The 25,128-nt window shown below is 37.7% G+C and overlaps 1 protein-coding gene and 1 long non-coding RNA gene across 2 annotated transcripts in view; one reads left to right on the plus strand and one right to left on the minus strand.

Moving 5' to 3' along the window:
- The window catches only part of LOC136247256 (uncharacterized), a 148,778-nt gene that overhangs the window by 33,498 nt on the left and 90,152 nt on the right, over window positions 1-25,128 (plus strand). The gene's annotated exons all lie outside the window — the stretch shown is intronic.
- The window catches only part of LOC136247269 (uncharacterized), a 286,965-nt gene that overhangs the window by 2,437 nt on the left and 259,400 nt on the right, over window positions 1-25,128 (minus strand). The gene's annotated exons all lie outside the window — the stretch shown is intronic.

Genomic DNA, 25,128 nt, shown 5'->3' on the forward strand with positions numbered 1-25,128 from the left:
CCATTAATAAAGTTTGTGTATGCAAGTTAACTACACAAAAATACTATAAATACTATGCACCTTGTGATCACCTTTCTTGAAATTCAGCTACAACATAACGGCAACATAAAAAAATAGCTAGTAGTGTGCCATCTCTCTCCATACGTACTTCATCAATATTCTTCATCCATTTAAATTGTTAACCACTTGCGGTACAAAAATGTAGATAATCAGTTTCGGAGGTAAATCTTGTGGAATGTATCTTTGCTGCTACATAGGTCATCAATTTGACTGATAGAGTTTCGCACAGTTGTCCTAAATATCATATCAATTGTAATATTGTTACATACTACATACAGGATTTCTATATAAAACACAGACATTACATACATGTCCCCCCCCAGCAAGACTGCTCAAGGCTGATCGCTGGTTGGAAACACAGATACATGAATACATAACCAACAGCTAAACCGCTCAAGGCTGATCGCTGGTTGGGAAACACATTCATACACTACAAACACGCCTTGTTTACGAGACCATACAAGCATGAACAATAATATCATCATACATCATGGTCCATTATGTAGTTTCGGGCTCTTCATTTTCTCATTCCATCTTTTTCTTCTTGGATTAGCCATGTCTTACAATTTACAGTTGCGATGTACCTAGAAGGAAACAATTTTGGTTAGTACTAGTTCCCTGTACATATCGGACAGAACGACTATCTAATAAATGCTCACCATGTAATAAAGTGGACTTCCCAGAGTCGCATAAATCATCTAGTTCTGTGTAAATCGTAGGACTAAGCCTGGATGACTTGTATGCTTACAACCAATTCTTCCTTCGTGCAGTAGTCCTTCGCTCATATAAAACTTGCTGAAAACTAAACACTGTTCAGTCGATTTGATGGCACATCTTTCTTTATAAAATCCGTTCTTTTGTTACTGCATGTAGCAGAGTACTCGTAAACACTCGTAAACGCTCCAGCACATGCTCTGTTCAGCACATGCTCTGTTCAGCACATGCTCTGTTCACCACACCATTTTTTTCTAGTGCAGCTGGTCATACCTGTGGTTATGCACACGTGTACAAAATCATTTACTGTATATCGCGAACTATGGTAGCTGTGTTTTGATATACAAAATTGTCCCGTGATTTGGGTAATTAATGGTAACTCGTTAACAACCGTTTAAAGGCCTTCAATCTCCTGTGGTGCATGATTTCTACGTTCTTGTAAAGATGGTCAATTTAGTTCATTTAACATGTCTGTGATACTGTCATGGTGGTGTCTGTTCCAAGGCTTATTTAAGACAAAACGAGCATCTCAATGTTGGATCATTTCAAGTTTAGAGATGTCATTTTGGTGGTGTGGGTCCCAGATAGCACAACAATATTCAGTAGATGGCAGCAGAAATTGTTTGTAGGCATATTCTTTGAAGTGTTTAGAACAGGAATGTAAGTTTTGCCTTAGGAAACCAAGTATCAATTTGCTATGTTGCAAATGTAGTCAACGTGATAGTGCCATGGAAGTTTATTGTTCAAGTAAACTCCAAGATGTTTAATCTTTTCTACTGATTTCAAGGGTACTCCATTCATTTGATATGTAAATATTTTGGTGGTGTGGTGTGGTAACTTGTATGATGTTGCAATTAGATACATTAAAGTCCATCTGCCATTCATTTGCCCATTTTATAAGAGTATTTAAGTCATCCTACAGAATCTTATGATCACTTGGTGAGTGTATAGTTCTATAAATTAAAATGTCATCTGCAAACAGTAACAACTCACTATGTACGTTTGCAGTTATGTTGTTGATATATATCTAATCCAAAACAGCCAAGCTGTAAAAGAGTGCGGCCCTCAGAAAGGCTATACTGAAAAAAGATGTTAAATCCAAGGTGGCAGCCAAGAAATGGCTGTGATGGTAGGTTAATGATAAACATTTAATAACGACAATTCAGGTAAATTTCAGTTGTGCCACTTGGTCTTTGCACAAAATTTACCTGAATTGTGTTATAAAAAATTTTTTTACCATTAACCTACCATTACAGCCATTTCTTGGCCACCACCTTGGATTTCACATCTTTTTTTCCATAGATTTTCTGAAGGCCGCACTCTTTTTATAACTTGGCTGTTGTGGATTAGATTTCACTTCTTTTTGTATTGGTATACTCCAAAGCTGGCTTTGGGGCTTTTTTAACCTATCTTTTTTTCTTTACCACAGGTAGAAGAAAAAGATGAAGTAGATTTTAAATACTTTAACTAATTTATCAGTAAATGTACAAATTATATATATATATATATATATATATATATATAATACATACAGTTATTCCATGTCAAGTATTCCCTACGGATAATTTGTTTGCAGCTGATCTCTCTACTGGGTAACTTGCAAATGTAGCTGAACTCTATACAGGGCAGTTTGCTTGTACATGAACTCTCTACAGGGTGATATTTTTGTAGCTGAACTCTCTACAGGTTGATTGATTTTTTTGCAGCTGAACTCTCTACATGATTGTTTCTTTGTAGCTGAACTCTCTACAAGGTGACTTCTTCTAGCTGAACTCTCTACATGGTGTTTTCTTTGTAACTGAACTCTCTAAAGGATGACTTGTTTCTAGCTTGACTCTCTATAGGGTGATCTGTTTGTAGCTGAACTCTGTACAGGGTGATTTGTTTGTAGCTGAATTCACTACATGGTAGTTTCTTTTTAGCTGAACTATCACTAAAAGGTAGCTTCTTCTAGCTGATCTCTCTGCAGGGTGATTTGTTTGTAGCTGAACTCTCTACAGGGTGAGCTGTTCGTAGCTGAACTCTCTACAGGGTGATTTGTATGCAGCTGTACTCTCTACGTGATGGTTACTTTGTAGCTGAACTCTCTACAAGATGAATTCTTCTAGCTGATCTCTCTACAGGGTGATTTGTTTCAAGATGAACTCTCTACAGGATGACTTGCCTGTAGCTGAATTGTCTATCAGATTAACTGTTTGTAGCTGAATTCCGCACAGAATAACTTGCAATATAATATAATTCTGTAATGGAGTAAGCTATAAACGTAGCTGAATGCTTTATTAGGGTGACTGTTCTATTAGAGTATCTCGATCTCGCATTTGTTACACGTAGTTGCGTTCCGAATCATAACTCAGTGGTTTGCAATCCGATTCTTCTGTATTACTGTAAGGATTTCTATGATGATTGTTCCAGCTACATACTGATTTTTAGCTTATTGCTCTAAGCGGTTTGCCTGGTAGACGTGAAAACTAATAGTTTTGATTCATAAAAATCAATCACGTAATTTTAACACAGGTTGGGTTTTGTGTCATATCTCCATGGGCTTTATCTTGATTCCTTTTAAACCACAAAAAGGCACTCCTACAATGGTTACTCCATCTACATTTCAATTTTTAACTCATTCCTCCAGGGGGTTTACCCTGTAGGCGTGACAGACCTTCGACCTTATTTTACGAAAACAATTGGTCATAACTCCTTGAATGTTAATCGGATTCCTACCAAAGTTGGTACGGAGATCCGCCTTAATGAGCCCTTTAGGTGTGCCAAATTTCAGCCCGATCCGAGCACGGAAATGGCTGGAGCGATTTTCTTCACATTTTGGCATGTAGACTCCCATAACTGGCCAGCACTTTTGTAGCAAATTTTGTTCCGATCGGATTGGGGATCACAGAGCTACATAGGTGTGAAAATTGCGTTTTCTTTCTTCCTGTTAATATATGGTATCACTCTTTTCACCCTATTTCATATCCCTGTAGAACTTAGACAAACAACGGTGAACCAAAAAGGCAAAAAAAATACAATCCTGAAGGGGGATCGAACCATGGATCCCACTGTGATAGTCCAGTGTGCTACCACTACTAGCTCCCTTGATTCCTATCTTTTCTATCTTATAAATGTGACTCACAGAGTAAGCTGTATATAGTAAGAAGAACCTAACCCTAAAGGTGAAGAAGAAACCAAAGCTGAAATCTAACTCTAACCCTAACACACTAGACGCTTCCCCTAAAGTCGACTACTCGTGGCAACTACTGGACGCTTCCCCTAAAGTCGACTACTCGCGACAACTACTAGACGTGTGCCCTAAAGTCGAAGAGAGAGAGCAACAACTACAGTAGAAAGTCTGGATGCTTTTGAGCTTAATATTACGTAAGGGTTATGAAAGGTGGTGAAAAGAGTAAAACCCGTTAATATACTCATGGTGTAGCGCGCCGGCTTCTTGGGCCACATGACACACTACCGTGTGTCTTGATTAGGAAAAGGGCAGGTCCAAGGACTGAACCTTGGGGAACACCAGATGTCATTATTATTATTATTATTTATTAATTGGTATAAGGAAGACAAAGTCTTATAAAAACCAATCTCAAGTACATCTAAATAAAATCAAACCGGCGGTCATATAAAAATACAGCTAATTTAGTCTTAAAGATCAGTACATTAGGTGCAGATACAATTTCATGGGGTAAGGTGTTCCAATCATTGACGATTCTCTGTGAAAAACTATGACCTCTAATAGCAGTGTTGAAGCGATTTTTGTAAAGTTTGAGTCCATTAGATCGGGTGGGGTTGGTATTAACAGTAAAAAAATAGTCTTTGTCCACAGATATGTCACAAGATATGGAATAATGGCCTTCTATTATTACTTGTTGTGTTCTGTTATGTAGAAAGTATTCAAACCATTCCAGCAAACTTGCTCTCACTTCATAATACTCCCGTTTGTTTAGAATTCGAGCATATGCAACCTTGCCAAAAGCCTTGGAGAAGTCTAGTACTGCCAAATCTACCTGTAGTTTATTGTTTATTGCTTTGGCTATATCATTGACAGTCACAAGCAGTTGTGATTCACAGGAGTGATGTTCTCTGAAGCCAAATTGATTTTCTGTTAAGATGCTGGTTGACTCTAAATGTTTCATTAATTGGCTGACAACAATGTACTCCATGGTTTTGCAGATTACTGAAGTTAGTGATATCGGATGGTAGTTTTTGGATCTGATTTGTCTCCTTTTTTATAAACTGGTGTGACATATGCATGCTTCCATTGAGTTGGTAGTCTACCATAGCTGAGAGACTGTTGGGAAGATGCGGGTAAGCATAGGTGATATATCTGCTGCTGTGGCTTTTAGGACATAAGGGTGTAACTTGTTAGGACCTGGAGATTTGTTTGAATTACATTCATTTAGTATATTGTGAACTCCTTGTGTGGTAATCTCAAAATGTGGCATAGGTGGATACGGAGAATTGGACTTGACATTGTTGGCCATGATTACAGGTTGTGGAGTATGAAGCCATGGCTTATCACATGTACTAACTCCAAAGTGATCACACAAAGCTCTGTGTACCAATGATGCCACAGAGCTGTGCCCTAGCTGCAGCAGTCTCTTAGATGAAGATGCAACATAGACTGATAAGTTTCTTTCTTCACTTGAAATAATCTCTGTTACAGACAACAGAGCTCTTCCTCCCATCCTTCTTGAAACATACTGGTGGTCCACATCTCCCTCGATGTGAAATGAACGGTGAAGATATTATTATCATTTAATTAAAACAACAGTATACAATTACTGGTACATTACAGTTGTTACTCAATCAATAAAGTTCTGTTGCTGGAGATCTACCTGATCTCTGGGAGTCCCAGAACCTTCCTTAACAGGTGAGCTGAACCAAGTATGGCAAATTTAAGAATTGGTTCCCCGGGGATGCTTACCAGGGAGTTCCTGTTAAAAATTTCAGCAGGTTTGGTGTGCAAGTTTCTAAACAGCCAATAACAATAGGAATAACTTTAACAATCCTCAAGTTCCAAAGTCAATTATTATACAAAAATCATCATGGCAACTTGCACGAGTTAAATTATTCTTTACTTTATCCAAAAGATTAGAATCAGTGTTCAGTCACAAAAATGATGCAAGATATAAGAGGAGCTCAGCAGCACACTCTTTTGCAGCCTGGGAATGAGGTTAGCGTAAAAATACCCATCTGCTTATTATTATATTTTATTACTGTGCAAGACCTCAAAATAGAGTATAAGAACACACTATAGTTACCAATTAGGTAAGATGTTCTACACTTGATGAATTAATTACAGATTCTGGAAGATTATTCCATTGTCGAATTGCTAAAGGAAAAAAAGGAGTAGTGGTAGGAGTTGATTCTGGTGGGGGGTGGTAAAAATCTCAGTTGGTGCCCTCTTATATTATAAATAGGTGTTCAGGGAAAAAGATATGTGACCGGATTTCATATAACCCGGCTTCCATACACACAAAATCAAATTTACGTTTTTACCAGAATTGGATTGCTGGTCTAATACACTATCATATTCCACTCTGTATTTTCTTCAGGACTGGCAAGTCTGGTTTCTGCAGCAGTTTTCTTACGACCCTGTCAAAACCATGAGTGAAAGATTGGCGCCATTAATTGGCCATGGCTTTGTTGTAATTGTGTGTAGTGTGCTGAGACTTCACAGAGAGCTTGGCAATAGTGTTCTCAATCAATTTGGAGTGATTTCAGGGCAATAGAGTGCCATGGAGGGCCCAAACGTGGCCTCTGGATTCCATTTGTCTTCTTGCTCCATTTTATACTCCCATATTAAGTCCACCCGCCACCCGCCACCTCTACACCTATTACTTCCACCTGTGATATTATTACCAACTCAAAAAGAGCTTCCCAAGACTGGGCATAATTTGGGTACCAGAAACTTAAACACCCACTCAGTGATAGCTAGTAAATAGATAAATAATTGTGACCAAGCCTGAGAAAACCGGTCTTATCGCCCATGTCAACAGATTCGAATTTTCACCCAGGACACAAAGCTACATGAATAAACTATCTAATTCCACATTTAAATCAGCTACACTTGAGTGGTCTGGTTTTGCTGGCTGCTTTTCCCTGAGCCCATTGGCGATCCGTACGTGTGGTGTGGGGCCTTAATGGAGCTCTGGTCAGCCTGGGAATGACTGTATGTGGCTGTACAGCTCTGTGGTGTTGAATAAGTACATCTGCTGTGAATTTCCTTTCATTTTAGCCAGTTGTGAGACCGCAATGGCTCAAAACGTGGCCTAATTCATCCGTTGGCCTTCCATTTCAATTTTTGAACACCATCTTTTCTGCCTTCCAGGGCCCGCACCTCCCACCCAATTTGCAGCTCGCCTGATACAGTCAACCTCGGTTTAAAAACTATCTAAAATGGCAGGAAACTTAGTTGTTGGCTACTTGCACAGTGGATGCTCTGGAAGGTAAGGAATTGGTGTAAAACGTGCGAAAATTTGGTACACATACCTTCAACCATTGGCGAGCTACAACACACTAAATACTTAAAACCGGCATTTCTCGATACTTTTAAATAGGCGATAAGCCCGGTTTTGTCAGACTGGGTCACAATTGGTGCAAATTTTGTTTGTACAGCTGTAGGCACTGGGAAGATACTACACGATGATTACTTAAAATTGCCATATCTCCTAACAAAGCTTTGTGCGTCGAAGCCGGGTTTTGTCAAATTCAGTTACATATCATAAGTGTTTATTTCTACTAAATTATTAACAATCTCATACAAATATATCAATTTTGATTCATTTATTCTCTCTGTCAAAGTCTTAAAATCATTTCTTTCTAAAATTTCTGCAACACTAGCATAAGGTGAGTAATTATTAAATATAAACCTCACTGATTGTCCTTGTACAGCTTCTACTAAGTCAACTTCCTTTGAGTACGTATATGGAGACCAGATGGCAGAGGCATATTCTAGTATAGGCCTAATCATGCTGCTATAACATCTTACTTTAACATTAGTTGGACAGTGCTTAATATTATGCTGGAGAAAACCTTTCACTTTGTTTGCTTTACTGGTAACAGTATTAACATGATCATTCCACTTGAGATGTTCATCAATTGTTATGCCAAGATATTTGGCTAATGTACTGTGCTTAATTTCTTGTCCTTGAATATAATATTGCATTAATATAGGATTACACTTGTTGGATACCTGAGGAATTCACACTTATCTGGATTAAATCGCATATTCCACTTTTTAGCCCACTGTTAAAGAGAATAAAGTTCAGCTTGTAGTTTGTGGCAGTGATCTACTGTTCTGACGGTAGTGCAAAGCAAAACATCATCTGCATATAACTTAATCTTACATCTAACATCAGTTGGTAAGTCATTAATAGAGCATAAGAAAAGTAAGGACCCTAAAACAGAACCTTGTGGTACCCCAGAGGTAACATCAGCTGAAGAGCTATGATGCCCCTGTTTTCTCTCTGAAAGAAAGTCAGTCAATCACAATAGGAGTTGTCCACGAATACCAAAATGTTCTAGTTTGTGTAATAAAAGGTTATGAACTACTTTGTCAAAAGCCTTAGAAAAATCTAAAAACATAACATCTGTTTGTAAACCATCATTCACGTTTTTGGCCAAATTGTGTAGAGTTAATAGTAGCTGAGTCTCGCACGATCTATATCTTCGGAATCCATGTTGTTCATCACATAATACGTGACTGGATTTGCGAAAAAGGGACATAATCGCACAAGCCTAAATTTGCAGTATAAAGCATTGAATACATTGGATTAAATACTTGCATATTAGTGAAAAAAATCCGTAATTTTTTAAATCCCTCTTTCTTAGTGAAGGAAAGCACTAACAATAAAAACCTGGATATCATCTTATTCGCCTGCTCAAGAGGAGTTAGAAAATCGTTGTTTCATTGCAGTAGCTCCAAGGATACGTAAGTTATGAGCGTTTGTCTACGTCATGTCGAAACGATCGTACGCGATCGATTTTTTTTCACGAATTTTTCCTTTGTATACAATGAAGGGCGAGTTAAGGACAAACTTATCCAGTAATTGATTCCCCATTTCATGGCGAACACGATGGTGAACATTTTAGCTCTATACCTCAATCCGTTAGTAAATTATAACCGTTTTTGTGAGCGCCTGCAATTTATTTTCCCTATATACTTGCTGTACATATCGATTTTTCTGTTGTTGCTACTTTTTAGGGCTGTAACTCCAAACGTTATTGGCATATGAAGCGGAAACTTTGCCAGTGGGTGTACTTGTCTAAGTAGATTATAAATATTTGTGACTGGGCTTGCGAAAAGAGGGCATGTTGGCACATTATTTTTACATACTTTTTCAAACTTTTATCAGTCATAACGTTTTGTTCCATTATGTAATGGTATTGCAATTTTGAGCTCTTAGTAAGCATTTAGTTGGCTTTATGATGAAAGTTACAGAATACAAATATTTTGTTCCAGTACGGAGATACAACTTGTAGAGTGATGGGGTGTAGTTTATTCCCACATGCCCTGTTTTCGCAGGCCCAGTCACATTTAATCAACAGGAATTCGAAAAATGTGTGATTATGTCCTGTTTTTGCAGATCCGGTCACATATATTGTGGTTATCTATAAGTGAGAAAATACATGTGAATATCTGATATGTTCCAACTGTTTACAACATATTATGCTGGTCAATGACACAGGACGGTAATTACTTGGTGTACTACGATTGTCTTTCTTAAAAATAGGAACTACATTCGCTTTTTTCCATTCAGTTGGTAAAAGACCTTGTTATATAGATGCTTGAAATATGTGGGCAAGTGCTAATGCAAATTCAGAACTCAACTCTTTTAATAAATGTGCAGGAATACAATCTGTACCAGTAGATTTTTGCACATCAAGACTGTCCAGCAGCTGCTTAACTCCATCAACATTAATACTAATAGGTGGTATGGATGAAGGGCACTTCTTCAAAACCAGGATACTCATCACGTGATCTTGCAGTGAAACAGAACAATATACTGCAGATACTTCTCATTGACCTTTTGAGATATGCAACTTTCTTCTGGGATGGCAATGTAAATGAGAAACATGTTTTTTTTGTAAAGTCAACAAATATTATATCTGGTCTGTTGTGGGCGAATGTCTATGTTTGAACGGTAAAGTCCCACAGAAGTTTCATATTGTCATTCTGTATTACAGGCTGTGGGCAATGTTCCCACCACATGGTAGCACACTCAAATCCACCTTTCTTGGCAAACTCCCAGTGGATTATCTTAGCAACTATATACATCATGGCGCTTCTTACAATATGTTTGAGCAATTATGCTACAGCTAGTCAATAAATGATCGATAGTCTCATCATGTGACCCACACAAACGACAATTAGCAGAACCAGCTTGATGGAAAATTCCAACTTTAATTGCATTAGTTGTAATGGCCTATTCCTGGCAAGCCATGAGAAATCCTTCAATTTCCTTTTTAAAATTGCTGTTAGAGAGCCAGCTCCACTGAAACTTGTAATCTGCAGTGTCTGATGAATCTCTAAGAAATTGGCCATGTAGTGGTTTAGATTTCCACATTGTAACATTTTCTTGTATTCATCGTTTCTTGTAGTCAGAGGGAGACGCATCACAGTAGAGATTTCCAACTAAATTAAAAAGTTTACATTCCTTAAATTCTTTGGTATGGCAAATATTGTGCATTTTTTTAGAATTATTTTAGTACAAACCTCACCTCAATCGGTGTTTCCAATCAAGAAATACAAGCAAAAGAAGTTGGTAGAGCGGTGATTTTCGTGTACGACATTTTTAGGGCTATTCTTTACATTAGCATGGCACCAAGCACAATATCCAAAGTGCCAAAACTTTTAACAGGAATCTCTTAATGACATGAAATTTATACCACGAAACCGCTCAATGTAGTAAAATGCATGAGATAAGTAAAACCTTTCTAAAGTGACCACTTCTCTGTAGAATGACCAGTTGTAATATTTAATGATAGAGTCAATAATTTGCTAAGAATAATGCACACAATATCACTAGTTAATTATCTCTAAATATATGTGTGGTACCTGTGTATAATTAATTATGCACAGAATATGACCTTTGGCATCACAGGAATAGTTAACAATTACTTAGTAAAAACATTACAATCGGATTGCAACATACACGATCATGTTTTGTTCAGTGCTATGGTAAGGTAGAATAATTTAGGTACAACTTCACTTTACATGCGACACTAAATGTATGGAGAATAGTAATTATTATATAATAATTATGATGACATCACCGTACTTAATAAAGAACAACAATAAGCTGTTTTTGACAAGAATTACAACCATTGCAGCTGAAAAATAATTGACAATAACAGCAGTAGTACATCAGAATATCACAACAGGTATAGTTGAGAAGCTTTACAAGGTAGACATCATGTGCCTAACATTGATTTTTTAAAAGTTATGCATGATGTTTCATGCTATAAAGTTATTCCTCACAACACAACAAACTGCTTACTGTTAAACTATACTTGGATTGATGCGGATGGGTGTCTTGAACATCAGGGTGGTTGTTACGCAGGATTCTGAACAGTCCTAGATGGTGGTATACCTTTTTACAAGACATATTTTTGTCGTGGACCACCGGAAACGTCTCTTCACCAAAAAAACGGATGATAAAGTCAAAATTTGCATGTCCACTTTTCCCAGGATGCCTTCTTTCAGCCTCACAGTCCACAGAAACTCGCGGAAAACTCTATAACTTATGACAACAAGTGGTGCCGTAAAATCCCATACTTTCGTATACATTACGTCGTACAGATTTTTTGTATGGGCTTCCAATGGAGAATTTTATTTTTAGAACTTTGATTTCGCGTATTTCAATAACTACTAGATGAAATTTAATTCGGCAAAGTGCATTACGAAGTACGAAGCATTGGCTATCACGTACTAGAACAGTAGCTCGTAAAACATTTATTGAATGGTTGTATTTTGATTAGCAAAAGTATGTGTGAAAAATCAGTAGGTTGGAATTCGCTAATCACAGTCAAAATCACTGCAAGTATACACTTTCTGAAGCCAAGGCTCAGTAATTAATTCCAGGTACCTTCCAACAGCCAGTTCTTCCTGGGCTACAATGCTTTCTACTGACAGAAGGCCACACGTCCTCCGCGTGTTCATGGGACATACAATCTGTTGATATCACCAGTAATACTAAAGCACTTGTGTAGTGCAGGCAACTTCCTGGTAGAGATATCTAAAGCTTTTATTTTTGCCTTTGTCCATTTCACTATTCCAGCTGTGTACCTAATCAATGGGATTGCCCAAGTGTTTATGGCAGTTCTACCGTTAAGAGCAGACTTCAAAATCTTTCGAACTCTCTTTTTGTATTTAGATGTAACTATTAACTTGATTTTTAAATTTTTGATAACTTCATTTCAAACAATCCCAAATAGTTGCGAGATCAAAAACATCTAATGCTTGGATAGTAACATTATAAACTAAAGTCATGTCAGTGCTTTCAACAAGTTTTGCTCTCACAACTGAAGCTGTAGCACACTTGTTTAGTCCAAAATTCATATGTATAGAACTGCTGAACAGTTTGACAACATTCAACAAAGACTCCAATTCATACTTACTTTTGGCAAATAGCTTAAGATCAGCAAGGTAAAGTAGGTAATTCAACTTTAACCCATTCTTTTTCCAAAACAATTATTATTATTATTATTATTATTATTATTATTATTAAACTAATCACAGAAGCATGTAAAATACATACATGAACTGATAAAAGCATTTCTAGCTCAGAGTGCTACCCACACTCTGAGGGCTGAAGAACCTTTCTTAAGATGGTTGCATTTCCCAATAGAGCTGTCTTCTGTAAGAAGTAGATATTAAACGTGGTAAGATTCAAAAGTTCCAAAAGAACCTAAAATCTCTTACAAATAAAGCCAAGAGCTCCAATCACCACAGGAATCATCAATATTTTCTTTCGCCATAATCTTTCTACTTCGACTCTTAAGTCCTGGTAATTAGAGCTTTTGCTCTTCCTTAGCAGATAGATGTTTGTCAGCAGGAATAGATACATCAGCCATTGTGATAAGAGCAGAAACCTTGTCAATAATCACAATATCTGGCCGCCTTGCTGATAACATGTGGTCCACAAAAATATTGAAGTCCCAAAGTATCTTGGCAAAGTCATTCTCTGTAACACTGTCGGGGTTGTGCTTCTACCAGTGATGCTCCCATTGCATGTCATATTTACCGCACAACAGCCAGTGGATATATTTGGCTACTTTATCGTATACTCTGTGCCTGCCAACTGAGTGCAACTCGATATCAAGTGCTCTATAGTTTCTGGTTGTGAATTGCACAGTCGGTATTGTGGGGTAGAAAAGTAGGTGAAAGCAGTCTGCAATGCTCTCTTATGGAGCGCCTAGTCCTGTGCGGCCAGAAGGAAGCCCTCTGTTTCCAAAGAAAGGTCGCCTTTTGTTAGCCAATACACACTAACCACCTCATCTAAATTTCTATCATGTGATCTTACAAAATATCCATGGAGTGCCTTCTGAGAATAACAACTAAATCTCTCTACCTGTTGGCACTGCATAAAATCCTTCTTAGACTCAGACGCTATGATTAGACCTGATACTTTCACTGCTTTCAGTAATGGCTTGTGGCTTTTAGATAGGTAATAAAACAATGAGCATTTGATTTATCTTCATATATCACACATCTCAACTGATTTCACCCCCTACCTCCCTTCTTCCTGGAAACATATAGGCGATTAACATCACTTCTGGGGTGAAATCCTCTGTGGATTGTCAACAGCTTTCTAGTCTTCCTATCCACAGATCTCAAATCATCCACATTCCACTTTACTACCCCTGTAGCATATCGAATAATGGGGAGACAATATGAATTCACAGCATTAAATTTATTTCTAATATTAAGTTGTGACCTCAGAGGTAACCTGAGGCATCAAAAAATATTCTTGTCTGATCTTCTCTTTCATACTATCGTGAAGGATACCACAGCCCTCAAGAACACCAAGGTACTTGTAACCATTCCCAAGCTCAAGGGATTTTATCAACTCACCGCTAGGCAAAGTTAAACCATCATTTAAGTACTGTTTCCCTCTCTTTAATCCCAGATGTGCTTATTTGGTAGTGCAAAATGACATCTTAATGTCAGAGCTAAATAAACTTACAGAATTAAGCAGTGACTGAATCTCCCTTATATTTCTAGCATAAAGCTTCAGATCATCCATATACTGTAGAATAGGTGACTTATAACCACATTCCTATTGCTCAGCTTATATCCTAATGAAGTTCGTTTCAACAAAACTGACAGTGGAATAAGGGATATAATAAATAGTAGTGGCAAAAAAGAATCACCCTGAAAAATTCCCCATTCTAATGTCAACATTGCCAAGTGAAGTATTATTTAGCAACAATTCAGTTTTCTACATACCCATGACAGTAGTCATAAACGTCAAGACATCAGGTTGCACTTTGAATAGTGACAGACGTTCCAAAATCCTACTGTGTAGGACAGAGTCATATGCTTTAGCATAATCCACCCATATCATTTCCAAATTCTTGTGTTTGGTTTTTGCCTCCTTCAAACAGTACAATCAATCATAAGTTGATCTTTTGATGCTCTAGAAGCTTTTGTACAGCCTTTTTGTTCGTCTGGGATGAGTTCTTCTTTCCGAAGGTGTGAATAAACCTCTTTCATCAAAATTGCTGTCAAAAGTTTCTACAATACCGGCAAACAGGTAATAGGCCTAAAATTAGAGGGAATGGGACCCTTTGATTTGTCTTTCATAAGCAAAATATTATTCTGCCAGTTGTCATCCAGCTTGGGGGCCCTCAACAAAAGCGTGCTGGAGCTGGGTAGCAATTCTTTGGTGTAAGCTTGGCAAATGCTTCAACCAAATAGTACGGACAGCATCACTACCCGGTGCCTTCCAGTTAGCAATCTTTTTAAGTGCTTGGGATACAGATGCAGAAGTAATTGTAAATTGAGCTTGCTGATGGACTGATTCTGAGTATAATTCGTTTAAAGTCAGAAGCCTTCTTGTTGTGATAAACATCGCTTGACCACAGGCTCTCCCAAAACTGTTTGATGCCTTCCTCATCAGGTTCTCTTTGTGAATCATCAGATTTTGAAGAATTCAATTGCCTATATAATTATATAACTCTCTTTGATTGTTAATTTTTAGATTTCTAAAGTTTTTGCTTGTGATAGTGATATAGTCTACCATGGAAAGCTTGAACTTGTTGTTTCAGGCCCTCAATTACTTCTCCTACATATTTTTGAGGTACATTATACTTGAAGAATAAGCTATCTCTTGATTGTTCTTGTTGTAGCCTGCCTGCCCTAATCTCTTCAAGTCTACTAAGATCAGAGTGCAATGATTCAATTTCCTAGACAGCATGGTACAAACACAAATGGTGCTGGTACAAAAAGCATAGCACAAATGAACAAGATTTGTAAGCTAAAAAAATTTACAAAATCTGCATGAAATAAAGCTAGATCCCAAAACTGCTGTTAATTGGAGCAATTCTAAACTACCAAACTGATTAATAGTGAGTCTTTGTAAATAGACTTCTAGCATTGCTGTGACACAGCCAAGTCCTCCAACAAACCAGAGGTATTACTTCACACTTCATTCTCCATAGTGATCAAAGTTCAACTGATAAATCCTTGTACTTCTCAATTTTCTCACATTCTTTCTGTCCCACATTATTATCTGAAGGAACTGATATATTCACAATCTGCACTGTTTTCTGGGGTTTGTCTACCACAACAATATCTGGGTGTTTAGCAGTTTTTAAATGGTCATTATAAAAGTTGAAGTCCCACAAAATTTTCATGTCATTGTTTTCCACAACAGAAGCAGGGAAATGATCCCAATAATTACGAGACACGGTGTAATAAAAGTTAATGTATGAAACAACCTATGGTTACTTTGTCTAACTGTGATGCATAATAAATACAGTAGGACCTCCATTATCCAAACACCTGTGTGCCAGCTTAAACATATACAGAATTCCGTTCAAGTAATCTAATGGAACATACACTTACTCTAATAGAACATTCACCTAATGAAGAAATACTCTAATAGAGCAGCCACTAATAAAGAACGAATAATTAAGGGTTTGGATAGTCAAGATCCTACTGCATCTGCTGCTTGTGTCACAATTGATGGTGGCCCCTCTACCTTGTTCCCATAACCCTAATGATGCCACAAAAATGTAGATGTTGTGTCAGTTTGTAATACAACTATAGCAACTTTTAGCTTGCAAGCCGGTCAGATGTTTTCAAGACCAAAAAAACATAAAGAAAATGACCCATATTAATTGACATTTGTGATCGAATTTTCAGCAGTTTACTACATACAGTATACTTATTTTACTTGTGACTGCTCTATTAGGGAAATTTAAAGAAAAGCAGGAGCCTGGTTCCTGCTTAAAAAGTGTCATATCAACATTTGTACCAGCATAATCGGATACAAGCCGTAGCTCTTATCCAAGTGCAATCCTGAGGCAGCTATTGTAAGGGCCACGGCTATTAACTGGTCAACTATGGTAATAATTAGAGGTGTACCGATAATCGGATTGGCTACAATATCGGCCACCGATATGTTATTTTTTACCAATATCGGCATCGGTACAGAACAGCAGGAGGACCGATATCGCTACCGATATTTATACAGTAGCAATAGTTCACAAACGGATTATGCATTGGTTTTCTACTTTATCCATGTGGTTCTTGCCATAGATCCTTTATGCTCTGGCTTATTGTTTACTCTGCAACAAGCGCTATGCTACTAGAAGCCATATAAATACATGCGATTCTAGTGTTTATTACTGGAAAGCTTATCACAGTCTTTACAAATGAAGCAGTTATAGAGTACCTTTGTAATAAAAGAAGAATCACAGGATAACGGAAACTTGCTTTACCAGCTTTCTCACAAGCCATTAGAATGCGGAGTAATGCAGAAATATCCATTTAAGGCTTCATGGGAGTTTGCATAAAAATGTTTGTGGGTGCCTAATTGTCTGGATTGCACAATAGAAACCCAACCTGTACACCACCACAGGCAGAATATAGCAACGAATACATGCACATGTTGTTGTAGGGTAGGTAAATGTACACTTTTGTTTGATTAAAATATTAATGCAAATAATTTTATCGGATCGATTATCGGTTTTTGGCTTCTTATGGTTACATCAATATCAGATATCAGTACATGCCAAAACCCCATATCGGTACACCTCTAGTAATAATATTATTTTAGACTTTTGAAATGCGTTATTTGAATGACACAAGTGAAGTTTGAATTTTGTACATGAGCAACCTGGTGGTTATATTGGTGCGAAGAAGACTGCAAGAATCCAACTGCTCATTACGTCACGTATAATTTTTGCTGTGGGCTGTTTTGCTTGAGACACTAGAAAGTAATGGAAAGTGGTGTACACGAAGTTATTACGTAGGTGTCTAACAAGTTAATTAGCATCCACAACTCAATGACTACTGGCTATGAATGACTAAAGCATTAGACACTGGACACTCTACACTGTTAAAACTGAGGTGGTCATAGCACACTTAACCAGCAGCATACCCTTAGGGTGCAGTCACACTTTCAAGATATGGTGTGTAAAGCACATAAGACAAGCAGTGTGACTGTACATTGGTTTGTGTGACACCAATGTTTATACATGAAAAGCTATTCTTTGCCAATATAGATGATCCTAGTATTTAAAAAACTCCATGCTTAGTGATATAGGTTTTAAATACATTTTGAAAACCATGTTTAAGTATAGATTTTAAAGTAGGTAAGTTGTTGACTGACATATATATAGTGTTGTGTACTGTTTGTAGATTGTTGACATTCCAGGATTTTAACACCAATTGCGAAACTGTAGTTGATGCAGCATTATACAAACAATACTGAGATGGGTGATTGACATTGATAATAGCATGTCATGATATGCCTCTCACTCCTAAATACATGAGTGATTATTTAGTTGCACATTTCTGGTTACACTATTATCAGTGTGATTGATGTGGTGTGCATACTACCCTTGTAAAGATGTGCCAGTTTGGACAGCAATATCACACCTGTGTTAGTGTGTTATGACCACTTCTGTATTAACAGTGTACATGTTGATATCTTGTATTTTGACTTTCCTAAAGCTTTCATTCTGTTCCAAACAGACTTTAATCTCAAAGTTACAAGGCTGTCATATACCCAGTAAACTTCTCAGATGGGTTAAGAATTTTCTTGTGGGAAGGAAGCAGAAAGTTGTTCTGAACAACCATGAATCAGAATGGTCAGATGTGCTTAGCAGAGTGCCTCAAGGCTCAATCTTAGGCCCTACACTGTTCAATATCTATGTTAAGTTACATGCCTTTAATTGTTAACAGCTCCATTGTTCATTCAATATCTATGTTAGTGACATGCCTTTAATAGCTAACAGTTCCATTGTTTATTCAATATCTATTTTAGGGATATGCCTTTAATTATTAACACCTCCATTGTTCAATTTACTGATGACACCAAAATGTTTAGAACTATTAATCAACTGTGACTGGGCCTGCAAAAATAGGGAATGTGGGAAAAACTACATCCCATAACATTACGGGTTATATCTCAGTATTGGGATGGAATATCTATATTCTGTAACTAGTATTATAATGCCAATTAAAATTTTAAAACATGGTTAAAAGTGCATGGCCATAGCTACTAACAAAAACGTTATGACAAATGAAAGATGAAAAAGTAGTCAACTTTTGTGTGGCCAAATGCTAGGCTTGAGTCTATTATGCTCCAAAATTTTCCCATCATGCTTTTTGACATTTCCCCAATTTTTGCCTATTATGCTTGTTTTTATGCTTTTCAGAAATGTTTTATGCTTTAATTTTGTGTTTTTTCTTTGTGCAGCATGGGCGGATCCAGACTTTTAAATAAGGGGTTCCACTTTTGAATTGCAATTTCAGCCTAGCTGTAAGTGGAAGACAAAAATAAAAGGTCGTCACCTGTTGACAATAGCTGCCCCTCACCATAGATGCCCTCATTAACTAAATTTCCTTATTTATAACTGTATACATAACTTGCTACACTGCTCCTTAAAAGACTATTGTGACTGCTCTATAAGAATATCTCAATTTGGCTGCTCTATTAGAGTATCTCGAGTAAGAATAGCTTTTTCAAAAAAGGGATTCCATGGAACGCTTTGAACGCCCCCTGGATCCACCCCTGTACAGAGAAGTTCTTCATATGGTACAATTTAAATGTGACCTGGTCTGCAAAAACAGGGCATGTGGGCACAAACTACATCCCGACACTTTACAGGTCATATCTCAGTACTGGAATGGAATATTTGCATTCTGTAACATGCATCCAAAAACCAATTAAATGCTTACTAAGAGCAGAAATTTTCATTGCCATTGCATAATGGTACAAAACGTTATGAGTGATGAACGTTTGAAAAAGTAGGCAAAAATCATGTGCCCACATGCCCTATTTTTGCAGGCCCAGTTACAAATGGAGAAGTGTCACTTTAACTGCAACATACAAATAATAGCAATAGCTTGAAATTGGGATGTGATACAGAGTTAGTAGGCATATTAGAGAAGAGGTGCATATCTATAGTCTCTAAAAAGCTATAAGGATTTATTGTCGAATATTATCTATTGCAGCTTTATATGCACATGGTTTCTGATTAACTTGCTGATTGATCTTCTGAGTTATAGCAATTGGTATTCAAAGGACAGCAACTGCTCATTATAATATGTTACTTGTATTTGCAGCACCATGCCAAGAACATGTTAGCCTCCTGGGGGCAAACACTGTCATTCTCTCTGTTGCATGTGATGACTGTTCTATTAGAGTGTTTGACTGACTATTCTATTAGAGAATCTCGATCATGTTTCCTGGTTCGATGTTAACCCCAGTCTCACTGCAGACCGATGAAGACTTCACTATTTTTAATGTGCAGACATTCACTAGCTATACCGGCTCATCACTAACTTTACTGTTATCAGAGCTTCTATTGCATTATCTTCCAATCGAGCTTCCAATAATCATAATCATCACATCACATTTTATCGATGAGACGCTTTATATAATACCAAATACAATTATTGAAGCTCAGCTAAACTGCTTTGCCATTCCTTGGTACTAGTTGGCACATGACTATGTGTGTCCTATAAAACTCAAACCCACAATGAAAAGCATTCCTAAACTGCTTTGCCATTCCTTGGTACTAGTTGGCACATGACTACGTGTGTCTTATAAAACTCAAACCCACAATGAAAAGCATTCATTCCATCTAGTACTAGCTAAGACTATAGTGCATTTTCTACTAATTGTCAAGAATCATCTCACCATCCAAAACAGGTTAGCATTGACTTTGTGACTGTTGTAGCAGAAGTTATACTTAGTGTGGCGGAAATTTACCCATTATGCTCTTAATTATGCTCCATTATGCCAGCATTATGCTTTATGTTTTCATCCCCTATTATGCTAAAAATTATGCCAGCATAATCGACGCAAGCCTACCACAGCTCTATTTTCACAGGCCCAGTCACAATTGATGATTTCCATCAACTTTAGTAATTCTTTCTGAGTGAGCTTAGAAATGGCACTATGAAGTTTAACAGTAGTAGATGTAACTGGTTACACTTGGGACAACCACATAGATTTGGTGAATATATGATTGACGGCACTACTATCACATCTTGTAATGTTGTTAAAGGTTTGGGAGTACAAATAGATAGCCAACTGGAGTTTCATGATCACACCACCACAATTACTAAGAAGGCCAATCATCTTTTAGCAAGTATTCAAAAAACCTTCCAACATTTCAACAAAAACACTATTATTAACCTTAATAAATCTTATATTCAGCCTGTGTTGAAATTATGTTAATATTGTCTGGGGACCTCAGTATATCCTTTATCAGAAAATAATTGAGAAAGTGCAGAAAAGAGCAAACAAGTTGATCCACAACCTTCAGGATAATGTATGATTATGATGACTGTCTTGTTGAATTAAATTTGTCATCATTTTTTCTCAAATTTTTCCTTCCAGCAATTATTTTATTTCTTACCTATTTTGCTCAATATTTTACTCAATATTATTTTTTCTATTTGTGACTGCTCTATTTGAGTATCTCAACCTTTAGTCATGATTTCCTATAGCATAATATTATCTAATCCAAAACAGCCAAGCTGTAAAAAAGTGTGCGGCCCTCAAAAAGGCTATGATGAAAAAGATGTGAAATCCAAGGTGGCGGCCAAGAAATGGCTGTGATGGTAGGTTAATGGTAAAAATTTTAATAACGACAATTCGGGTGAATTTTGGTGCCGCTTGGTCTTGGCACAAAATTCACCTGAATTGTCGTTATTAAAATTTTTACCATTAACCTGCCATCACAGCCATTTCTTGGCCGCCACCTTGGATTTCACATCTTTTTTCACCATAGCCTTTCTAAGGGCTGCACTCTTTTTTTATAGCTTGGCTGTTTTGGATTAGATTTCACTTCATTTTGTATTTGTATACCCCAAAGCAGGCCTATGGCCGGCTTTGGGGCTTTTTGAAGCTATTGTTTTTTCTTTACCACAGGAAGAAGAAAAGATGAAGCAGATGTTAAATACTTTAAATATTTTTCTAGATTTATCAGTAAATGTACAAATTATATATATAATGCATCAGGGGCGGATCTAGGATTTATAAAAGGGGGGGGGGGGGGGCTACCTCAAGGTACTAATCTCTTGGGTAGAGGTGTGCAAAGCACACTTCCCAGCATGCAAAGCATGCTGGAACTAGTGGGGTCTGGGGGCATGCCCCCCCCCCCCCCCAGGAAAATTTTGAAAAATAGATGCTAAAATACTGCAATTTGAAGACATTTCCACATAAAATTCATAATATTTTCTGCCTGTAGATATTTTACATACTGCCTTTAGATTATAGGTATGGCTCTCTGAAGTATTTTGCTAATGGAAAAGTTTGGGTAGGTACAGGCAACCAAGTACATGATGTACCCCTCTCACAATTGCACAACACTGAATAGGTGCATGTTAGAATAATAATATGTTGAAAGTGAAAAATTTTGAAATTTGAACAATACAAGATTGAATCTGAGAGCATTTTCAATGGAAATTGTGTACCTGAATTAAGTATTGTCATACATATTAACTACACAAGTAGATGAATGAAGCCCTTTAAACAGACCAATGCACTTCATTGTATGTATAGGTGCAGGCAGATTTGGAAAAATTCCATAACAGAACCAACTACACATTTCCAGTGAATGTTCTATTAGAGTAGTTAGCTGACTGCTGTATTAGAGTATCTCGATCTTGTACACCTCCAATGCTGATCCGGGTCCTTGTTGCATAAACTTTAGCATAAATCCACTAATAATACCTTGGAAAAATGTTTATAAGGTGGTTTTATGAGTATTTGTATTATTAGTGATTATATAATTATGGCTAAGACAAAATTTCATTATAATACTCAGCATATTGATCAAGTAAAGCCTAAATATGAAGGGGGGGGCTTCAGCCCCCAAAGCCCCCCCCCCCCCCCCCCCGATCCGCCCCTGTGCATATATTTATTACAGAACTCTCTGCATGGTGGCTTCTTTGTAACTTATCACTCTACAAGGTGACTTCTTCTAGCCGATCTCTCTACAGGGTGAATTGTTTGCAGCAGAACTATCTACATGGTGGATTCTTTGTAGCTGAAATCTCTACAAGGTGAATTCTTCTAGCTGATCTTTCTACAGGGTGATTTGTTTGTAACTGAATTTTCTACAGGGTGACTTGTTTGCAGCTGAACTCTCTACATGGTGGTTTCTTTGTAGCTGAAATCTCTACAAGGTGAATTCTTCTAGCTGATCTTTCTACAGGGTGATTTGTTTGTAGCTAAACTTTCTACAAAAAAACTTCTTCTAATTGATCTCTGTACAGGGTGAATTGTTTGTAGCTGAACTGTCTACAAGGTAATTTCTTCTAGCTGATCTCTCTACAGGGTAATTTGTTTGTAGCTGAACTCTCTCCACAGTGACTTGCGTGCAGCTGAATTCTCTAGATAGTGACTTAATTGTAGCTGAACTCTCTACAGGGTGCATGACTTGTTTATAGCTGAACTCTCTTCAGTGTGACTTGTAATGTTCTGAATCTCTACAGTGATATATTTATAGCTTAACTCTCCACAGGGTGACTTGCTTCTTGCTGAACAGGTATAAGATTAACTGTTTGCAGCTGAAATCCCTACAGAATAACTTGTAATGTAATAGAATTCTAGAATGGAGTAAATAAATTAGCTGAATGCTCTATTAGGTGACTGTTCTATTAGAGTATCTCGATCTCCCATTTGCTACACGGAGTTGGCTTTCGAGTCATAACTCAGTGGTTTGTAATTCGATTCTTCTGTACTACTGCAAGTACTTTCTATGTAGTCTCGCGTGCCAGACGGTTTGTGTGGGGGCAGAAAATAAACCGTCTGGTCACTGTTGCACACATTCCGGGACCACTTCCGGAATATTAGCAGAGCCAATCAGATCGCTTCGCGCACTCTGTGACGAAACAACCACTAATAATTCAAATTCTTAGTGTAATAAAGAACTGAATCTCGGCTACAGATAACCTTTTCGAAAGTTTAACAATGCCATGGGCTTAGGATCTTTGTTTCCCTAGTACAGGGCTCTTAAAAGCGTTCGTATAAGAACGATAGTGGTTCGCTACGGATTTGTGAAACGACAGAATTGTCGAGGAAGACGTTCAGCAATGTTTCGAATACGTCACCAGGACATTACCAGTACAATTATTGTCTTAGTCTGCTCAAAGAGGTGATTGGAACGATTATTGCATCATCCTTGGCGCAAAACAATGCCGTGATGTAATGTACTTGCATTCCAGTGAGTTCACGGAAAGTGTGCAACAGTGACCAGACGGTTTATTTGCCGTCCCCACACAAACCGTCTGGCACGCGAGACTACTTTCTATGAAGATTATTCCAGCTATACACCGATTTTCAGCTCATTGCTCTAAACGGTTTGCCTAGTAGGCGCAGGGCCGCCCAGAGAAATTAAGGGGCCCAGGGCGAAGAGTTAAAGTGGGGCCCTTCACCCAAGCTGTAAGTTGAAGACCAAAAAAAAAAAAAAAAGGTCACAACCTGCTGACAATCACAATAACTACCCATCACCAACCAAATCTCCTTATCTATAAGCTTGCTACACTGCTCCTCTGAAGAATACTGTGACTACTCTATTAGAGTATTTATATCTGACTGCTCTATTAGAGTATTTATATCTGACTGCTATATTAGAATATATCGATCTTTAAAACAGGTATTCAGGGGGCCTTTCATGGGGCCTGCTGGGACCCCTTTCAGGCTGGGGCCTGGGGCAAAATGCCCCAGTTGCCCCGCCCCCCTGTGGGCGGCCCTGAGTAGGCATGAAAACTAATACTTTTTAATTCATAAAAATTGATCGCGTAATTGTGACACAGGTTGGATTTTGTGTCATACCTCCATGGTCTTTATCTCGATTCCTTTCAAACCACCAAAAGGCCCTCCTACGATGGTTACTCCATCTACATAGCAATGTTCAACTCATTCCATGAAGCGGTTTACCCTGTAGGCGTGACAACAAATAGATCTTGTTTTACGCGAATAATCGGTCATAACTCCTGAACCATCCATCTGATTTGCACCAACTTTAATGCTAGGATTCGCCTTTGGACTCCCTTTCTGTGTGCCAAATTTCAATGCGATCGGTGTACGCGTTTGCGTTTTATAGCAATTTTGGAAGTGTGCGAAAACACGAAGAAAAATCGAAACTATCGAAGCTTGTATCTCGGAAATGGCTGGAGCGATTTCCTTCAAATTTGGAATGTATACTTCCCTGGCTGGCGGACAACTTTGTAGCAAATTTAGTTCCAATCGTATAAGGGATCACCGAGATACAAAGGTGTGAAAATGACGTTTTCTTTCTTCCTGTCAATATACTCACGGTGTGGCGCGCTGGCTTCTTGGACCGCAGGTAGTGTGTCTTGATGTTGTCCTAATTCTATGTGTGACTGTTCTATTAGAGCATCCTCATCTTTTCATACAAAATGTGCTAAGTTGCCATTCTTTGGTTCCCATTTTAGCAATTTTCCAGCATTTTGCTCTTTCTTTTACCAAAGTATTTTCTTAAAAATTGCCAGCTAAATTGGTGCTTTCCTAAATACCAGAAGTGTCGTGGGGATATGATAATGATTTGTCAACTTCTACATAATAATCTTATCATAGATCCATCAGAATTACTAACCAGCAATAGTTCATCAATAACTAGGGGTCATAATTACAAACT

This window comes from Dysidea avara, chromosome 2 (genome assembly GCF_963678975.1).
Source record: "Dysidea avara chromosome 2, odDysAvar1.4, whole genome shotgun sequence".
NCBI classification, from domain to species: domain Eukaryota; kingdom Metazoa; phylum Porifera; class Demospongiae; order Dictyoceratida; family Dysideidae; genus Dysidea; species Dysidea avara.